General features: G+C 34.7%; 1 protein-coding gene across 1 annotated transcript in view; it reads right to left on the bottom strand.

Annotated features, from left to right (window-relative positions):
* The window catches only part of RAPGEF5 (Rap guanine nucleotide exchange factor 5), a 101,084-nt gene that overhangs the window by 43,169 nt on the left and 40,598 nt on the right, over nt 1-17,317 (bottom strand). The window lies entirely within an intron of this gene.

Raw genomic sequence — 17,317 nt, 5'->3', positions numbered from 1 at the left:
TTCAAGTCTGGTGGCATAAGGTATTCTACAACAAGTAGAGGAGTGGAGAATGCTTCTTGTGAAATATTTCTGGACTTTCTCAACTGTGCTAATTATCAGATACGTAATGTGGGTTCCAGACTGATAAGCTGTATTCGAGTATTGGTCTAGCAAATGTTTTGTATGCTCTAGTTAGTAGTGTGATATTACCAGAAAAAAAGCTACGTAGGATTAGGTTAACAACTCTTAATGCCTTTTCGGCTATGTAGTTACAGTGGGCTCTAGCACTTAGATCATAAGAGATGAGTATTCCAAGGTCCTTGACAGAGTTTGGATCATCAACAAGGTCTTGACTATTCAGCTTGTATTTTATTTTCTGATTTTTTTTTTTGCCAATATGTAAGACAGAGCATTTATTTGTTGAGATTTGAAGTTGCCATTTGTTTGACCATTCTGATACATAATCAAGATCTTTTTGAAGGGTAGCAGTATTGTTTGTGGTATTGAACAGCTTTACATCATCAGCGAAGAAAACGCAGTTGCTCTTAATATTATCACAGAGGTCATTTATGTAGAGTATGAAGAGAGTTGATCCTAGAACACTGCCTTGGGGGACACCACTGTTGACAGGTACAAAATTTGATAGGATCAACAAGAAGACATCACCACCAATCAGAATGTCACAACCATCTTCAAAAAATCATTTCTCCAAATAGCTTTTTTCATTCTCCCTACTTAAAGCCATCCAAGTTAGTGAGCACCTTGCAATGAATTTTATGGTTAAATTGTGTTACATGAAGAAATCCCTTCTTTTATCACTTCTAGAGTTTCCATCATTGGATGATCCAGTGGTTTTAGTTTTATGTAATAAAAAATATATGACATACAGTTATTTCTCATATATCTATTTGTTTTTATTTCTAAAAAGCATAGTTGCTGGGAGTTGGGCAACATATACATTAATTATTATTATAGAGGAACAGCTCTTCATTCTTGATCATTATGATTCTGCTTTCTGCATTTTCCCATTCTATTAAAGCCTAACATGTGTTCAATATTTCAAACATTGTGATATTACAGATTTACAACACAGTGTTGTGCTAATGGCATTTTAATTGGCAATTTCTTTCTAATGAACCCTTGATCTACAAAGAATTTCAGGAATATGAATACTTTGATGAAAGTGTCTCACAGCTAATATCTATTGTGTATTGAAATTTTCATTTAAAGTATATTGCTTATGCAGGGGACATCCATTAGGGTTTTTTGTCCTACTATTTTTAATGTGGAAGTACAGTCTTTGTCTACATTCCAAATATCACTTTTTCCACCCAAAATTTTAAACATAAGTGGAAGTCTGCCTTGAAAATATCATCGATACTTAACAATTTCTGTTAATTATCACTTAACTGGGGATAAGTAACAGAACCATCACCATTATATATAATTCTGAAATTCTTTTACAAACGAATTCACACTTGTCCAATTAGTCCACCATCAAGAGTGATATTCAGTTTTACTGTGCTTTGTTTCATCAACCTGGATCTTGAGAGCATTTTAAAAGATGCTACAACGGGTTTACAGTGTTTTTTAAGCTTTAAATCAACTAATATGCGCTGAAAGATGCAGCAAAGATTAAGACATTGCTTTCCCCAAGGACTAGTTCCTTGCTGATCTTGTCTCTTATATTTATTTTTATGCATATTTCAGAAAGCAAGTGAATTTAGGAAGCAATGGGGAATGTCTTAATTTTGGGTAGCAAGCCATACTTGTACAAAGGCAACCAACCAACCTGGAAAAAATTCTCATAGGCACAAAAAACAACAGGACAATGATACAAATATAGAAAATAGATCCTGCAACAAACTGAGATGTTTGTCTTCACATCTATAGCAAGAGCCCTTTCCAAGTCTCCAATAAGTACATATATACCTTGACATTTTCTTCCTCCAATGTGATCTATATCAGTGATCCTCAACCTTTTTGATGCCGCGGCCCGGTACCGGCATCAGCTGGGCGCCGCGGCCCGGTACCGGCATCAACTGGGCACCGCCATCTTTTTGACGAAAAAGTGCTTTCGGTGACCTCACCGGAAGCACTTTTTCATCAAAAGATGGCGGCGTTAGCGCTTCCGTGAGCTTTTTCGGTAGAAATGGCTTTCTACCCGGAAAAGCTCACCGAGCTGAGCGCCGCCATCTTTTTGATGAAAAAGTGCTTCCGTGAGCTTTCTACCGGAAAAGCTCACCGGAAGCACTTTTTACCAAAAGATGGCGGCGCCCAGCAACCAGCGGCCCGGTAAGACTTGTTCCGCGGACCGGTACCGGTCCGCGGACCGGCGGTTGGGGACCCCTGATCTATATCATCCTATTCAAAAGGGCAACTGATTGAATAATCAAAATCTAACAATCATTATTTTAATCATTATTATTAAATCTTTACTGTTTTCAAGCAAAAGCTAGGCAGCCATGTACTGTATTTTCCTTTTAAGTCTGAGTTCGGTCCCACTATACATGGAGAGAGGGATTGTCCATATTTTTTTCACATTTTCCATCTTGGTTGAAGGACAGTGTATATTTTAGTGATATATTTTAGATCACAACACTAGCTATGCAAAGATAATAGATTGTCTTTATCACATAGCACTCTAGTAGAGATTAAAATAGAGGCTTTCATAGAGATTTTAAAATACTATATACCCATTAATGTTTTATAGCTAGTGTATCTAGAAATCATTTGTGCAAAATGTGTGCCACACAATTATGTGTACCTTAATATAATTATAGAACATAAATATTATAATCTATTTGCAAAAGAAACAATTTGGCCCTTTCCAGCTAGCATTTGCTTTTGTCATTGCAAAAGCTTTATATAAGACAAACAATAAAATGTGATAAGAATGTTATAGATAGAACTTTATAACGTATTCTCCATTTTACTATGGGATATAGGAGTTAATTAAATGATGGACAGGTTTCTGTTTTGCATTGGGGAGGAGATCCCTATAGTTTTTCATTTTTATAAAAGCCCCAACTCATTTAATATAAGCTTCCCTTACCAAAGTAATTAAGTTGAGGTACATTAGCTACATTGTCTATGAAAAGAAGCAGGGAGTTAGGCATCACGAGTACCACATGTACATAGCAAATTGGAGGTGAACTGCTATAAAAGGATTGAAGCTATTGTTGTAAAAACTACACTGACACTACCTTCCTAGCTCTGACTTCATCCAAACCAGAAATGAAAGCCTGATATCAGTTCCATTTATTCTACAAGGGTTTATGCTTTTGATTTAGTTTTCAAGAAAAAAAAATCCATTCTACATACAGTATATTAGCAACAGCATTTACTTATATAACATTTCACAGTGCTTTAGGGCCCTCTCTAAGCAGTTTACAGAGTCAGCATATTGGCCCCAACAATCTGGATTCTCATTTTACCGACCTCAGAAGAATGGAAGGCTGATAGGTTAAACTTCGAACAATAAATCAATAAACAATAAATTCTCACAAATCACACTTTATAGCTCATTAAAGTTTATTTACTTATTTTGGGAATACCACAAATATGTTCAATATTCGACAAAACTGTAAGCAGTGGCATCTCCAATATATAATGTAACATGCATCTTTTAAAACAAGATACTTTTAAAAATATTATCTGCTTTCTTGAACAAATAGTACTTGTGATATTAAAATATGAAAAAGTGTGCAATTTCCAGCAAATCTATAGAGAACATATTGGAGTCCAATTATCTATAGTTTCACATATCACCATTTGGTAATTATACACTTGATACACTTTTCATGGTATTTCTTTTCACATATACATGTTTTGTTGTATGATGTTCCAAGCAATTCTATATCTTGCATTGGAACAGAAGTATTGATCCCTCGTAATGAGGGGTCATGATTCCAGACTTGTCTGCAAAGTGATTCCAGGGCTATCTGCATTCTAACTACATATAGTTAGCTGGCATAATAGTTTCTTAAAATTGAGCAGGCATACAACAGAAATTTCAGTTTCCAAGTGATCTGTAGCCTTCTTTAGAATTCCAATAGGAAAGTGCACAACAGAAAATGAATGTTTGCACAAAAAGTTATCCTTGCAAAATTGGAAATACCTCCTTATTTAGTGCATAATGTTAAAACATAAATGAGTCTAACAGCCCTGCAAAAAAAATGAAGCTATAAATATGGTATCTGGCATGTTAGTTTCACTAGGATGCTCTATCAACACAATTCCCATCTCAACAAATTAAAAAGGTCCCCAGTATATTAACAGAAATCCAGATGAATACATCACTAAGTGAACTAGTAATCTATGAGAAATTTCTGTAGTTCTACAGGTGCTTATGATTCAAGGTGTTAAGCATGATTTGCAAGTCATTAGGTGTAGTTTCACAATTTCAAGAACACTACAGCATCAACAATATCAACTTGGTATAAAGATTTTGTCAGGGGATCATAAATGAGCAGACAGATATCCCTAGGAATTCCAGCAACTGATTGATTCTAAAATTATAGGCCACGGCAAGTTTTAAATGTGATAATTTTCTGTTCTGTAAGCAGATGTTATACCCTTTCTTCATTAATAACAAGAAAAATGTGCTCATTATAGTTTTGGCTACTACCATGGATAATTTCACTTTTCTGATGCCAGGAACAATGCAAGAAAGCCAGCAATTTAATTGAATAAATTTACATAGTATTTCAGGTATAAACAGGTAATAACATTATATACATACATCTTAAAAGAGATACTATTATTTAAATCTAAAACTAATATGTTAGAAACATTAAAATTTAAGCCTAAAGTCTTTTCATCTATATGAATTAACATTTTAAAGTGAAAATGTTAATTCATAAAAAATTAATATTCTTATATGCATTACACCGGTTAAGAAACTCAAATTCCTGTAAGCAGAACAAAACCTATGTTTCCTAAAATGGAATAAGAAAAAAAAATCCCAATTTTTTAGCTAATCGGGAGGAGAGTATGGGTCAGCTGAGCACTCTCCTCTGACTTGTCTAAAAAACATTGTTGTTTTTTTCATCATTTTTCCAAGACACTAAAGTTCCACCCTTTAATTCCCATTTCATAAACATTTATGGTTATCTGCAAGTGAATGCTGGTAGGTAAACCACATAAATAATTACCAGAATCTTTTAAGTAATATACATACACAAGTATACGTAGAAAAATATTGCTTGGTTTATTGAATATTTAAAGTAAAATAATAATGCAATTATATAGTTGTGTATGATTTCTACATATTTAGCACATCTATTTGATATAAATCAACAGAAACAGTGTTAAATAATAAAATTAATGGTCCAACAGTAATATGTCTTTTGCATTTTAAAATTAGAATCAAAATTGGATTAGATATGAGCTAAAATTAGAATCAAAATTGTTAGAATCCAATGGGATACGTTTGCAGTGCCTAGTCTAAAAATGCCATTGATTAAAACATGACTAATCTAATTTGGAAAGGGAGCACAACATTTCAGTGGTTAAACACACTGAGCTTGTCAGCTAGAAAGTTGGTAGCCAGGTTCGTGACCAGAACAGGGTGAGCTCTCTTTACTTGCCCCTGCTCCTCCTGCCAAACTATAGCAATTCAAAAGCCTGAAATGTGAGTAGATAAATAGGTACTATATCAGTGGGAAGGTAATGGCTTTCCATGCGTCTCAGTGTATAGTCATGCTGATGATAGAAAGGTTTTCGGATAATGCTGTCTCCTTCAACTAAGAAATGGAGACAAGCATTGCTCCTTAGAGTTGGATACAATTGGACAGGGAAACCTTTACCTGCTTTAATCTAGTTTGAATCCAACCCACTCTATGATATGGTTACAGAAAGGAGTTTTATTTGCAAAGAAAAAGAGTGTGTTTCCTGTCACGGTAATTTTAGTTTTTGTTACAGAGAGCTGACATTTAATTTTAAATAATTCAAGAATTTCATTGAAAATTAGTATTTTGTTCAACAGTAAGGAATATGTTAATGAAGATTACATTACTGTAATAGGATAATTACAGGATTGCATTTGATGTATTATTTTACATATCAAATCCTAAAAAAAATAAGCACAAGTACAATTATTCTTAAATATGTGGGGAAAAGCATAATCTTAATGAATGAAAGTTTTAAAAGTGAAGATATTTTTATCTCTGTTCTCTGAAATTAAAAATATTGCCCACAAATTATAAAAATATCTTACCTAAGTCCTATAAATCATGTGACATAAACTGATTATTTTTATACAAAAAATTAAGACTCACAAGAAATGTTCTTCCCTTCTGTATCAAAAAATCAAAAAAATAGTATAGTTTATAGTATAACAAGTATTCCCCATGGAGTAGTCTGTCAGTCTACGGACAGACTTGCCATGTGTATTTTAATAAAAAGGCACCACAGATGAGTCCAGAAATACTAATTAAAAAATAACAAAGGATTTTACGTATTAATTCAATGTAGTAAATCCCTACTGACATGTAAGGACCAAATCTTCCCTAGCCTTGCACCTGATGTCATAAAACTTTATAGCCATGCAACAAAAATGCAAAGCTAATTAAAATTGCCAATTACTACATGTGTACTTTATAGTCTGAGAACATTGTAAATCAAGATGAAATAGTTTTATCACTAAGAATCTACATCATGTCAAACAAAACCTCCTCAAATCAATGATGATTCGCCATGTAGATTCAACAAGGGTATGCATACTACATACAAGAGAAGAGATTTAATAGATATATAAAATCAATCCATTCTTGCCTTGTAGGAATATTACATAGACATCTTTTAAAAATCTTGCTTTAAAAAAAATGAAATCAAGTTTTATAGTCAGCAAATTTAACATAAAGGTTGTTGTTAGATAATATTCTTCCCTGAAGTTTTCTAAGTCTTTTAAGTAATAAACCAAATAAATAATGATTTTGATCCAGAGTTCATTGAATAAAAAGAGGGAAATAATTATTTCTATTATCCTTCCCTTTTTTGACATCCCATGCCTGAAAATGTATTGATTCATTGATACTAATATAATTAATATTAATATAATTCAATATTTACTGATTGAAACCTAAAATCATAAAGCATCGGAACCAATAGTTGAGAAATGTTACTTATCACTACCACTGAAAGAGTTTATTGAAAGGCATTTTTTTCTGATAATAGGAATGAAACTTTAAATGCAAACCTATGTTTCAAAACAAAGCAACGTTAAAAAGGCACTTAATGTTGATCTATCTGAAGAAATATTCATTTCAGGGATGTTATCTTAGAAAAATGTTTTTAACTAACTGATTAAATATTTTTTATTTATTTTGCATATTTTAGATGCAAAATTAGCATTCAAACATTGTATTAAACAAGGGATGTGACAGAATTCAGAAGGTGCTCACAGACTGCAGGATGAGGTAGATTCATAGAATGTAGTAAGACATAATAAGCTTTGCTTTGTTTCAATTTTAAAAATGTACTGAATAACTTTGGAACTACTTCATCAAACTGAATTACAGAATTTGACAAATTTAGTGATGGATACCAACTTGAATGGCTTTCAATAGGGTGACAGATATCATATCAATGCATATTTATCATTAGTGTTTTAAAGACAGAATGCATGTAAGGGCTATTTACTATAGAGTAATACTCATATTCTGACTATGAACATCCTATTAGTACTATAAAATTTGACTATGGAAAACAGGCATCTTCATTAAAAGCTGATGTACCTTCCCTAGAATCCTTCCAAACTTCAAGCTATAATGTGAGTTCATACTGAATAAATTGCTAAAAAGTTGACTTTTTTTTTTTTTTACAAAACTCAATCTGGGATTGTATATCTGCCTAAAAGTATGTCAATACCAACATTCTTAATCTCTTTGGGTATTAAATTTAGCAACTGCTTAAGTCCAGTTCTTTTTATTTGGTCTCTTCTGACTAAAAGTACATCAAAACTTAGCTCTAGGAATATACTTAGATATTAACATTTAGCTGATAAGCTTAAATTTTTATAGTTTCTCATAAAAGCCTTGTAAACAATTAAAAGGTAAAACAATCCTAAACTAGTTTTCTCTTTAGAATGGCAACTATTTTTTTAAAAAGATATCTAATTCTTAACTGTTTTATATTCTGAATTAGTACTGAAAAAAAATTCTTGCAGAAAATACTTCCTTATGACTGCCAGGGAGAATTAGTTTAAGATATTTTAAAAGTAAATTGCAACAACAATTGTTAATAAATGTGTATATATTTAGAACATAGGTTTTCTAGTTTGCAACATGTCTTTTGGCATATTGCTTACCGTATTTGCCGGCGTATAAGACGACTTTTTTGCCCTGAAAAACATGCCTCCAAGTGGGGGGTCGTCTTATACGCCGGGAGGACTCCGACTCCCACTTCGAGCTTGAGTTGCAGCCGGGAGGGAGGCTGGGGGAGCGGTGTGTGTGTGTGTGTGTGTGTGTGTGTGTGTGTGTGTGTGTGTGTGTGGCGGGTGTCACTCGCCACACGCTGCGCAACCTTCCCCTCTTCCTTCCTTAGCGGTGTGGGGAGGAGAGGATTCAAGATCCTCACGTGCGGCGTACTTTTCTTTTTCTTTTTTCTTTTGCACGCAGGTTTTGCATGCGGGCGGCTGTAGGTTAAGGATGGGGAGCCCCGGGTGGGTTATCAGGTTTTACGGTGCTTCCAACATGTGCGAACGGTGGGAGAGCGGAGAAGAGAGCGAGCGAGCGCCCCGCTGTGTGAAATCCTGCCGTCAAAGCAACACTGGGGGAGGCAGGGTATAAATTTACCAGGTTAATGTAGCAATGGTGATTAATGCCCAGAACATTGTTTGCGGGTATTGAGAGGTGTGTGTGTGTGCGGTGGTGGTGAGGAGAGGTTGTCCTTTGAATGCGGAAAAGTAGGTGTGACCTTGTGTAGGAAAATAAAGAGATCCTTTTTAGCGTGTTTGGCTTCTTTGCCTCCCCTCGTTCGTTTTGACGTGGAGATAATGGCCTTCGGGCGGGAGGGGAAGAAAACGGTAGCTGGATCATTTCAAATTTCACTTACTCTCCTGCCTCACTTCAATATGTCTGAGCGACTCCAGATACTGGAAGACTTTTTGAATGAAAGTGTTACCTCCATTTTTTTTTTAAAGAGGGCCACTTGGGGAAAAAAAAAAGATTCTAAGGAATTCCTTGTTTCTTGATTAAAGAGAAGGCATTGAATATACTGTTCCTTGGCAGCCTTTTCAGTGTCCGGGTTTTTGGTGTGTGTGTGTGTGTGTGTGTGTGTGTGTGTGTGAGAGAGAGAGAGAGAGAGAGAGAGATCAGCTGTATTGAGAAGAGAACGTTTCCTGTGTTCTCATTTTATTTACAACATATTTTACGCTTAATGGTAAGCAATGAAAAATATTTTTAAAACTCATTTCTAAACTCCATAGCTATTTGCATATTCTTGGTTCAAAATTGGATTAGCTCATTTCAAAATTGTCCAAAGCAGAAAAGTGCGTCAAAAAAAAAACAGTGCAAAAGTGGAAGGTGTGTGGAAGAGGGGGTAGTCTTATACGGCGAATATATAACAAACTCTATATTTTGAGTGGAAATGTTGGGGGGTCGTCTTATACGCCCAGTCGTCTTATACGCCGGCAAATACGGTATATTTTTGTTAATAGGAATTCAAAGGAATCAACTCTCATACAAATCAGAAACAACCCTACTTGTCCCATGCCTGGTACAGCTATGATTACTTCAAAATGTTCAATTTTGACATCCAGAAAACATTGAATGATTAGAAGCAGTTTGAGAATATGCCCATTTTCCCACCCTTCCTTTAACATACAAAGAAGTGATGTCTGAAGTGACAGGTCACTATTATTTGAATGCAGGATTTCCTTTACTCAGGAAATTGAATGCTGCAACACGCAGCAAAATTATCAGAGTCTCTTCTGCAAGAATGATGACCATGCAATTAGCCTCTTACACAAAACAATGACTTCTCATATACTGGGTGGAGTTTAAATTTATACTTTGGATTTCTCTTGAAGAAGCAAAAGAGAGCATGGAAGTTCTGTGGGCTGTCTGAAAATGTGTTCCTTGTAGCAGCAGAAATTTTTGAATCATTTGCTAAATCACTTTGAAAGCTGTTCCATCTATTGTCCATATAAGTATGCACGTTCACATAGCACTTCCAATTGGTTATACACATATTTTCAAAAAGCCTACAAAACATACACACAAAGCTTCAAAAGCTTTAATACTATTTTAGTGAAATCATGCAAGATTTAATAATCTTAAATCTCCCCTCTAATATGAAAATGCCTATGTGTACTGTGTGAGAGTGTATATGGGTGAGTGTACCACCCATATTAAAAATAAGCTTTGGGAAGATGTCTTACTCATTCTCTTAAAGAACTTTGACTTCTTCTCTGAAATCTTGCAATAATAAAATCACTGTATGTCATTACTGAATATTGTGACTAACAGTGACTCCGTGATTTTAATCTTCCCCGTTTTCTGAAACTCTAAAATTGAAGAAAATGAAATACAATTGTGAAAATTTGCCTTTATCAATACTGTTATTGTATACAAAATTGATAATATGCATTTTCAACATATGAATTTTGCTTATGTTCAAATCTAATCAGTTGCTTCAGTAATTTTTGTTTACTTTCTTGTCACTTGAATACTTTAAACAGCAAAATATAATGGAAGAAAACAGATAGAATCAACAATCCAAATAGAGATACCAAGATATAGAGAAATTCTTCATTATGTGACAGATTGAAATGTTAATTCATGGGAAATTTACATAACAAATATTGTCTTCTATAATAGACACAAGTCTGTATTGATATAAACAGCTGCTCATTTAATGAAAAACTTTTATCAAAGTAATATTTCACGTCAACTAGCTTTTTAAGTGAGTTTTATTTAAAGCTATACTATCGTATTGTCTTGCATTAATTCCTGAATGATTAAAATTATACTTTTTTCTGGTTTTTTTCCACCAAAAATGTCTTACTTCTTACAGAAGCTTCATACAGCAAAGCAGACTCTGAAGAAATAAAAGCTAAATAATTTCTAGAGCAACATAATGGCCCATTTATAACACAAATGTCTTCATGATGCACCTAGATTATTTATGCAAATCAAATTAATTATATTTTAAAATTAACATTTAAGAACAAGTATAAAACAGCTAAAAGAGGTCCTAGAATTGGATAAGGAGTAAACCCCTCAGGGACATTCAGGGGAATTAATTTAAGGGCCACTTCCTCTTGCAACAAGTTCTGGCTAAGCAGAAGAACAAAAGGCAGAAATTACATAATTACAAGCACACATTGGGCCGATTCTCTCTGCAAAGATTTTAACTAATGTATTGAGTAAGCCATGTGCATAGTAAGTTTCATTCAACAGCTGAATTAATGAAAGGAACATAATTTAATGTTTCCCTTCATAAATGGCAAATTAATTAAAAAGAATAGCAATGTCTCCAAAATATAGTGATCTTTATGTTCAGAATAGTACTTTCACCTATAGCTTTAAAATGAAACTTTACAGGTATTAGTTGCTCAGGGTTCAGAATGCATAGCAAATGAAATCAAACATAATACAATTTCAACTTTAAGTATTTCTTAGTGTATATTTAGTGTCAGATATCAAAATCTGTAACTTGTTCCAAATGAATGTTTTCTCATCATGCAATGGAATTCTTCTTTATGCATGACCCTGAACTCAAGGCTAATATAATGGTGAAACATCATTTATTTCTATTCGAAGAAACTCAAATTCTGCAGCCAGGCTTAATTATGTAAATTAAGTAGAATTGCTACTTATGCTAATGCTGCATAAATTACTTTGCCTCCAAAGCATGAAGTATTATTGTTTAATATGTTCCTCACTGAATAATCAGCTGAAAGTATGGTATTAATATGCAGCATCAGATTCATTGGAAAAACCTCAGAAATTTCTTGACACTTGATTTGGCCCGGCTTGACTAAGCTCTATAGGTTGAATGTCTGTGAGGATTCTCAGTCACCCAGATCATGGTTATTCCCCAAAGGTGCTTTTCAAAAGGCAATTTGTCTTATTGTTTTTTCTCGAAAATGTTTCACTTCTCATCCAAGAAACTTCTTTAGAACTGGGACATTTCTGTCCAGCTGCCTTTTTTAAAGCACCTTTGGGACTCTGGGTTTTGCAGATTTCTAAAATAGCTGATCGGCCTGTAAGCATAAGGTAGAATTTCCTCCCTTGTGATTTCTGGCACTGGGGTCTCTTTTCCCCCCAGAAACTCTTTGGCTGAATTCATTTATCATTCTATGCTTCTTTAAGGCTGGACAACTGCTGATTGTTGACATATCTTAAAATCTTTATTTTTTTAATTAATTTATTATTTTTACAAATAACTCAAGGTGGCAAACACATACTTTCTTCCCCTGTGCGATGGGTTGGCTGAGAAGGTCACCCAGCTGGTTTTCATGGCTAAGATGTGACTTAAACTCAAGGTCTCCTGCTTTTTAGCCTCTCTCATGACAAAATCTGAGATTCAACAACTTCCACATGTATAGGTAGTCCTCGACTTACAACCACAATTGAGCCAAAAATGTCTGTTAAGTGATACATTTATTGAGTTTTTCCCCATTTTACCACCTTTCTTGCCATGATTGTTAAGTGAATCCTTATTAAGTTAGTCACATGGTTTTGGTTTCCCCATTGACTTTTCTTGTCAAAAGATCGCAAACGGTGATTGAGTGAATTTAGGACACAGCAATTTGAACCTTAAGTTTGAACCAGTTGCCCAGTGTCACATGAGCATGGGGATGCAACAAAAGTTGTAAGTGTGAAAAATGGTCATGTCACTTTTCTCAGTGTCATTGTAACTTTGAAGGGTCACTAAAGGAACTGTTGTCAGTTGAGGACCACCTGTAGTTTATCAACATATTGATTGCTCTGTAAGCCACCCAAGGTCACCCAATTGAGCAGCTATAGAAATTAATTCATTAAATAATTGAACCCTACTGTGATGATTTGTGTGATGCCTTCTTTAAAAAATGTCCCAGAAGTTGCAACTGCTGCAAACTAAATTAAATTAGGTTGCTAACTAATGGAATGTACAGGATGTAAAAACATGTATTTTCTGGACTCAATTTAAAGTTTTATATTAATGCCTAAAACCCAGACATGCTTAGAATCAGATTGTCTTAGTAAACAGGTGTTAAATTTGATTGCACCATGTGACGTATTGTGATATATCACTGTTTTTTGCCTTTGTGAAGCTGGGGTGAGTATGGTCTGTATATGACACAACTGGCTCACAGTTTGACAGGCCTTTTCTTACTGGGTTTATCTATTATGAACCTCTCCAGCCTTTATATCCAAAGGACTGACCTTCTGAAGATGTTTTCACAATCTTAGGCTAACAGTGGGGGAAAGCCTTTCTTCCCCACTTCATTCAGACTATGAATATATTCATTTGGAAACTGCATTTGGAAACTGTAAAAATGTATTTGTTTCACCAAAGTTCTAATTGTTTGTTTGACTTGTTTTCATTTATTATATAGATTATATTACTAATTTTGATTCTAATTTCCTTTATGGGTTTTGTTTCTGTTAATCATTTTAGTACTTGCTTCAGTTGAAGGGTAAGTCACAAATTTCAGACATAACTTAACCACTTGTTGCATAACACAGCCTTTTCTAACCTAGTGCTGTCTAGAGGTTACAACTACAATTCTCAAATATATAATCAATTTAACTGAAAATTTCAGACATTGTAATCCCAAAACATCCATAGAGCACAAGGTTAAAGACCCAAACTGTTTAAAAGATACAATACAGTAGGTCAGTAAAGGATCAATTTTCATCCAAAAGCACACAAACAAATGAAGCAATCCTATGCCCTTAAGTGTGATTTCATTTCCTGTGTTTGTATAGTAAAAGCTAAATGCTTTATTTATGGACAGCTATTTCTTCAGTTTGCCACAAAAATTTTGTGAAACCAGACTGTGGGTTTAAATAATGAGTGAATATTATGCATGTCCTATGTTTCTAGAGTTTTGTTTTGATTTCTGGGAAACATCCTAAATTAGTATATAGCAGAGAAAGATATTTTCCAATTTACAAATATAGTGCTTGCTTGCACAGCACATATACTAAATTTACAAATATATATATAAAAACTGGAAGCAAAAAACACTTTATCTAACAATGCAATTATAAATGTTAAGTATTTTTATTTGTCAACTATTTCAATAGGTACCTCTTCCATAAGCAAGCAAAAGAAGGCAACTATTGTTTCCAAATAGTGTGAGAGAAAAAATAAATAAAACAATCTGTTCTTCTAATATTTTCTATTAGTTAAGGTCAGCAATTTCAATAATCTTTTTCTTTCAAATGAATTTCAATATACCATAGTACATAATTAAACTGAATATCTAATGAGGAAAAAATTAAAATCTACTAGTTCTTTTTCAGACAATAAATGTTAATTAAAGGCACAAGCTTTCAAGAACCACAGTTTGATTAGAATTTAAATGGGAATATATTGGAGGGAGGAAAAGGGAGGAGAAAATTGAGTGATGCAGATGCAGGTTATATATGACATTATAAATATCTAATCAATTAATAAATGTGATGTGTTAAATCACGTTCAATTTGTTGAGATTTTCTAAAAGGCTTGAAACTTTTTAATGTGAATAAGCTGAGTTCATTGATATAGTTTTATACAATTTTATGGGTTCTTGCAAGCAACTGAACCCTAGCTAAAGGTTCAAAAGTTTACCCATATAACATGTCATGACTTGAGACCAATATACATGTATTTATGTTACTTTCTGTTAGGGTCTATGACAGGGCTGTCAAACTCACACCATCATGGCAGCGTCATGTGATGTATTGGGTGTCAAGATTCCAGAAGTTGCCCTAAGAAATGTGCAAATATATAGACAAAAACCTAGCAAGAGAGTGTTTATTCAGTTAATAAATGAGGTGTTACACGAGCATCTCTATAAGGAGGTCCTTGTCTATTTGAATGACATTCTCATCTACACTGAGACCATGGATAACCACATATCCACAGCCATCTTGGTACAGGAAAATCACCACAGAAAACTTGATGCAGGACAACTGAAATCACTGACAGTTGCCGTACAGTGTCATCATCCCTGCTTGCCCCTCTCTCTGCTGGGCAGCATGCTGAAGGAGAGATCTGCAACACCAAGATGGATGTGGATGCCACCCACCCATGAGGGTCCACAGGGAAAAAGAAGCGGCTGAATGTGGAATAGGCAGAAGCCTTGCCTGGTGGCAGTAGGCTGGATGCCTCACTCTCTTGCAGTTAGCAATGTTGACACAGCAGATAGTCATGCAGAACAGACATGCTCTGATCTGACCGAGCAGATGTGCCCACGGAATGTCAGATCCAGAGATGTGGTCTGTCATGACACCATGGTCAATGGCTGCCTCCAGTGAAAGGAGGTGCTGCAGGAGGCCCATAGAGTTTTCCCATGGCAAGTTTCCCATGGCAATTTGTCCCGCACTAAGATGGCCACACCAAGGTCCATGGCAACATGGCCATGGCAAGCTGGTGGAGCTGAGATGACAGTGCCAAGATGTCCCATTCCATTTTCGATATGCCATCATTTCCCATATACTTTAGATACCACCTTTCCTTTTGTAATTATGCTAATTATGTAAATTATCAAGTGTTGAACCAAACCCTTCACTATATAGATGGCAATTTTTTGCAGCACTGGCCACAGGTTTATTATTATTTGTTGCACATTGGTACCGAAACGATTTCAGAGCATAGCATGACCCACCTGTGCAAGCTAAAGTGATTTTTAGCATTTTTAAATGTGCTAAGTATTTATTCATTATTTTTGCATTGTTTCCCACCAAAGATAAAAAAAAGTCATCACACCACTATTGCAGAAACTGAGTTTTGAGAAAATGTAAAAACAAAAACAAATTAACAATTATTCCACTGCATTCTACTTGATTTGTTTCTAGTTGGGGCCATGGTGGCTCATGTGGAAAGATGCTGGGCTTGCTCGGTGGCTCAATTCCCATGAGCGAATAAACTGCACAGGAACAGGAAAGGACCTCCCCTGAATACCTACTGGCATTTGAGCATCCCATGGGTAAAGATAACACCGCCCGAAAAAATTCCTTTCACAGAGGCAGGCAGCCACCTCGGTGATCCCTGGCTAACATGTGCCATATGCTAAATAAATAAATAAAATAATGTTTCTAGTAGGATTTTTTATGAACTTATTTTTAATATCATTTAAAGAAGCATCAATTTAATGTAAATTATCACATTGCAGAAACATGATGATTAAAAAAACCCAACAAATTAAATAATAATGGGATGGCATACAAGGGGACATTTGAGGGACCTTTTCCCACTTAAATCTCCCTGTTCTATCTGCTCCAACAGGAAATGCGTTTTGTAGGAGTTTAATCAGGCAGGACCTAGAAGGAAAACTAGTTCTGCCATGCCCCCATTCTGTGAAACATCATCCCCTCCCTATGCTGAGGCTGGTCCCAACCCTATCAGACTGCCAGAAAGCCCTAAAACTATGACAAAATGGAGCCTGCTAGATGGCTATATGGCAACTGAATGCAATTTTGCACATTTCAACACCATTCTCTTAATCTTGCTTTTATTTTATATTTTAACTTCAATTGGATGTTTTAATGATTTTATATATTTTGACTGTTTTATTTTGTATACTTCCCAGAGTTACTATGTGAATTGGCAGTTATACAAATGTGATTAAATAAATAAATGAATAATATGAACAATCAGCATTACTGGGGGGAAAGGGAGAGAGAAAAATAACTTTTAAAAAGCACACTGAAAGTTGATAAAAGAAATCATGGGCTTGTGGAATACTGTACACAGAAAAGTATTTTGCTTTGCAGATAGAAATCAGACTCCACAAATGTCCTTTTCTAGAGATCAAGACAACACAGTGTAATCCCAAATATGATTAACTCCTAAGAGTAAAAAAAAACTTGCAGTCCTTTGCCAGTTTTAAATATCTGAAAATAGATTCTCTTTGCCATAACTATTACCATTTATTCCAGTGTTGCCCAATAATGCAAGTATGCTGGTCACATTTAATTAATTCTAAAAATAGTATAATAAAAGGTATATTCCATTATTTTGAATTAGCATCAGCCCCTATCAACAGTTAATAATAAGAAATGATTGGAGTAGAAAATCCTTCAAAATTTAGTACATTAAATGTATTAACAGGAAGGACAGGATTGAAGCACCATAGGAAAAATGATCTCTTAACTGAGAGAAGAAGATAGACTGCTTCGATTTAAATGCCTGGGAT

Source organism: Notechis scutatus, chromosome Z (assembly GCF_049901735.1).
Source record: "Notechis scutatus isolate UNSWTSFEM ecotype Mainland chromosome Z, rNotScu1.2, whole genome shotgun sequence".
NCBI lineage: Eukaryota > Metazoa > Chordata > Lepidosauria > Squamata > Elapidae > Notechis > Notechis scutatus.
The sequence above is the reverse complement of the archived record's forward strand: the minus strand, read 5'-3'. Positions and strand labels throughout refer to the sequence as shown.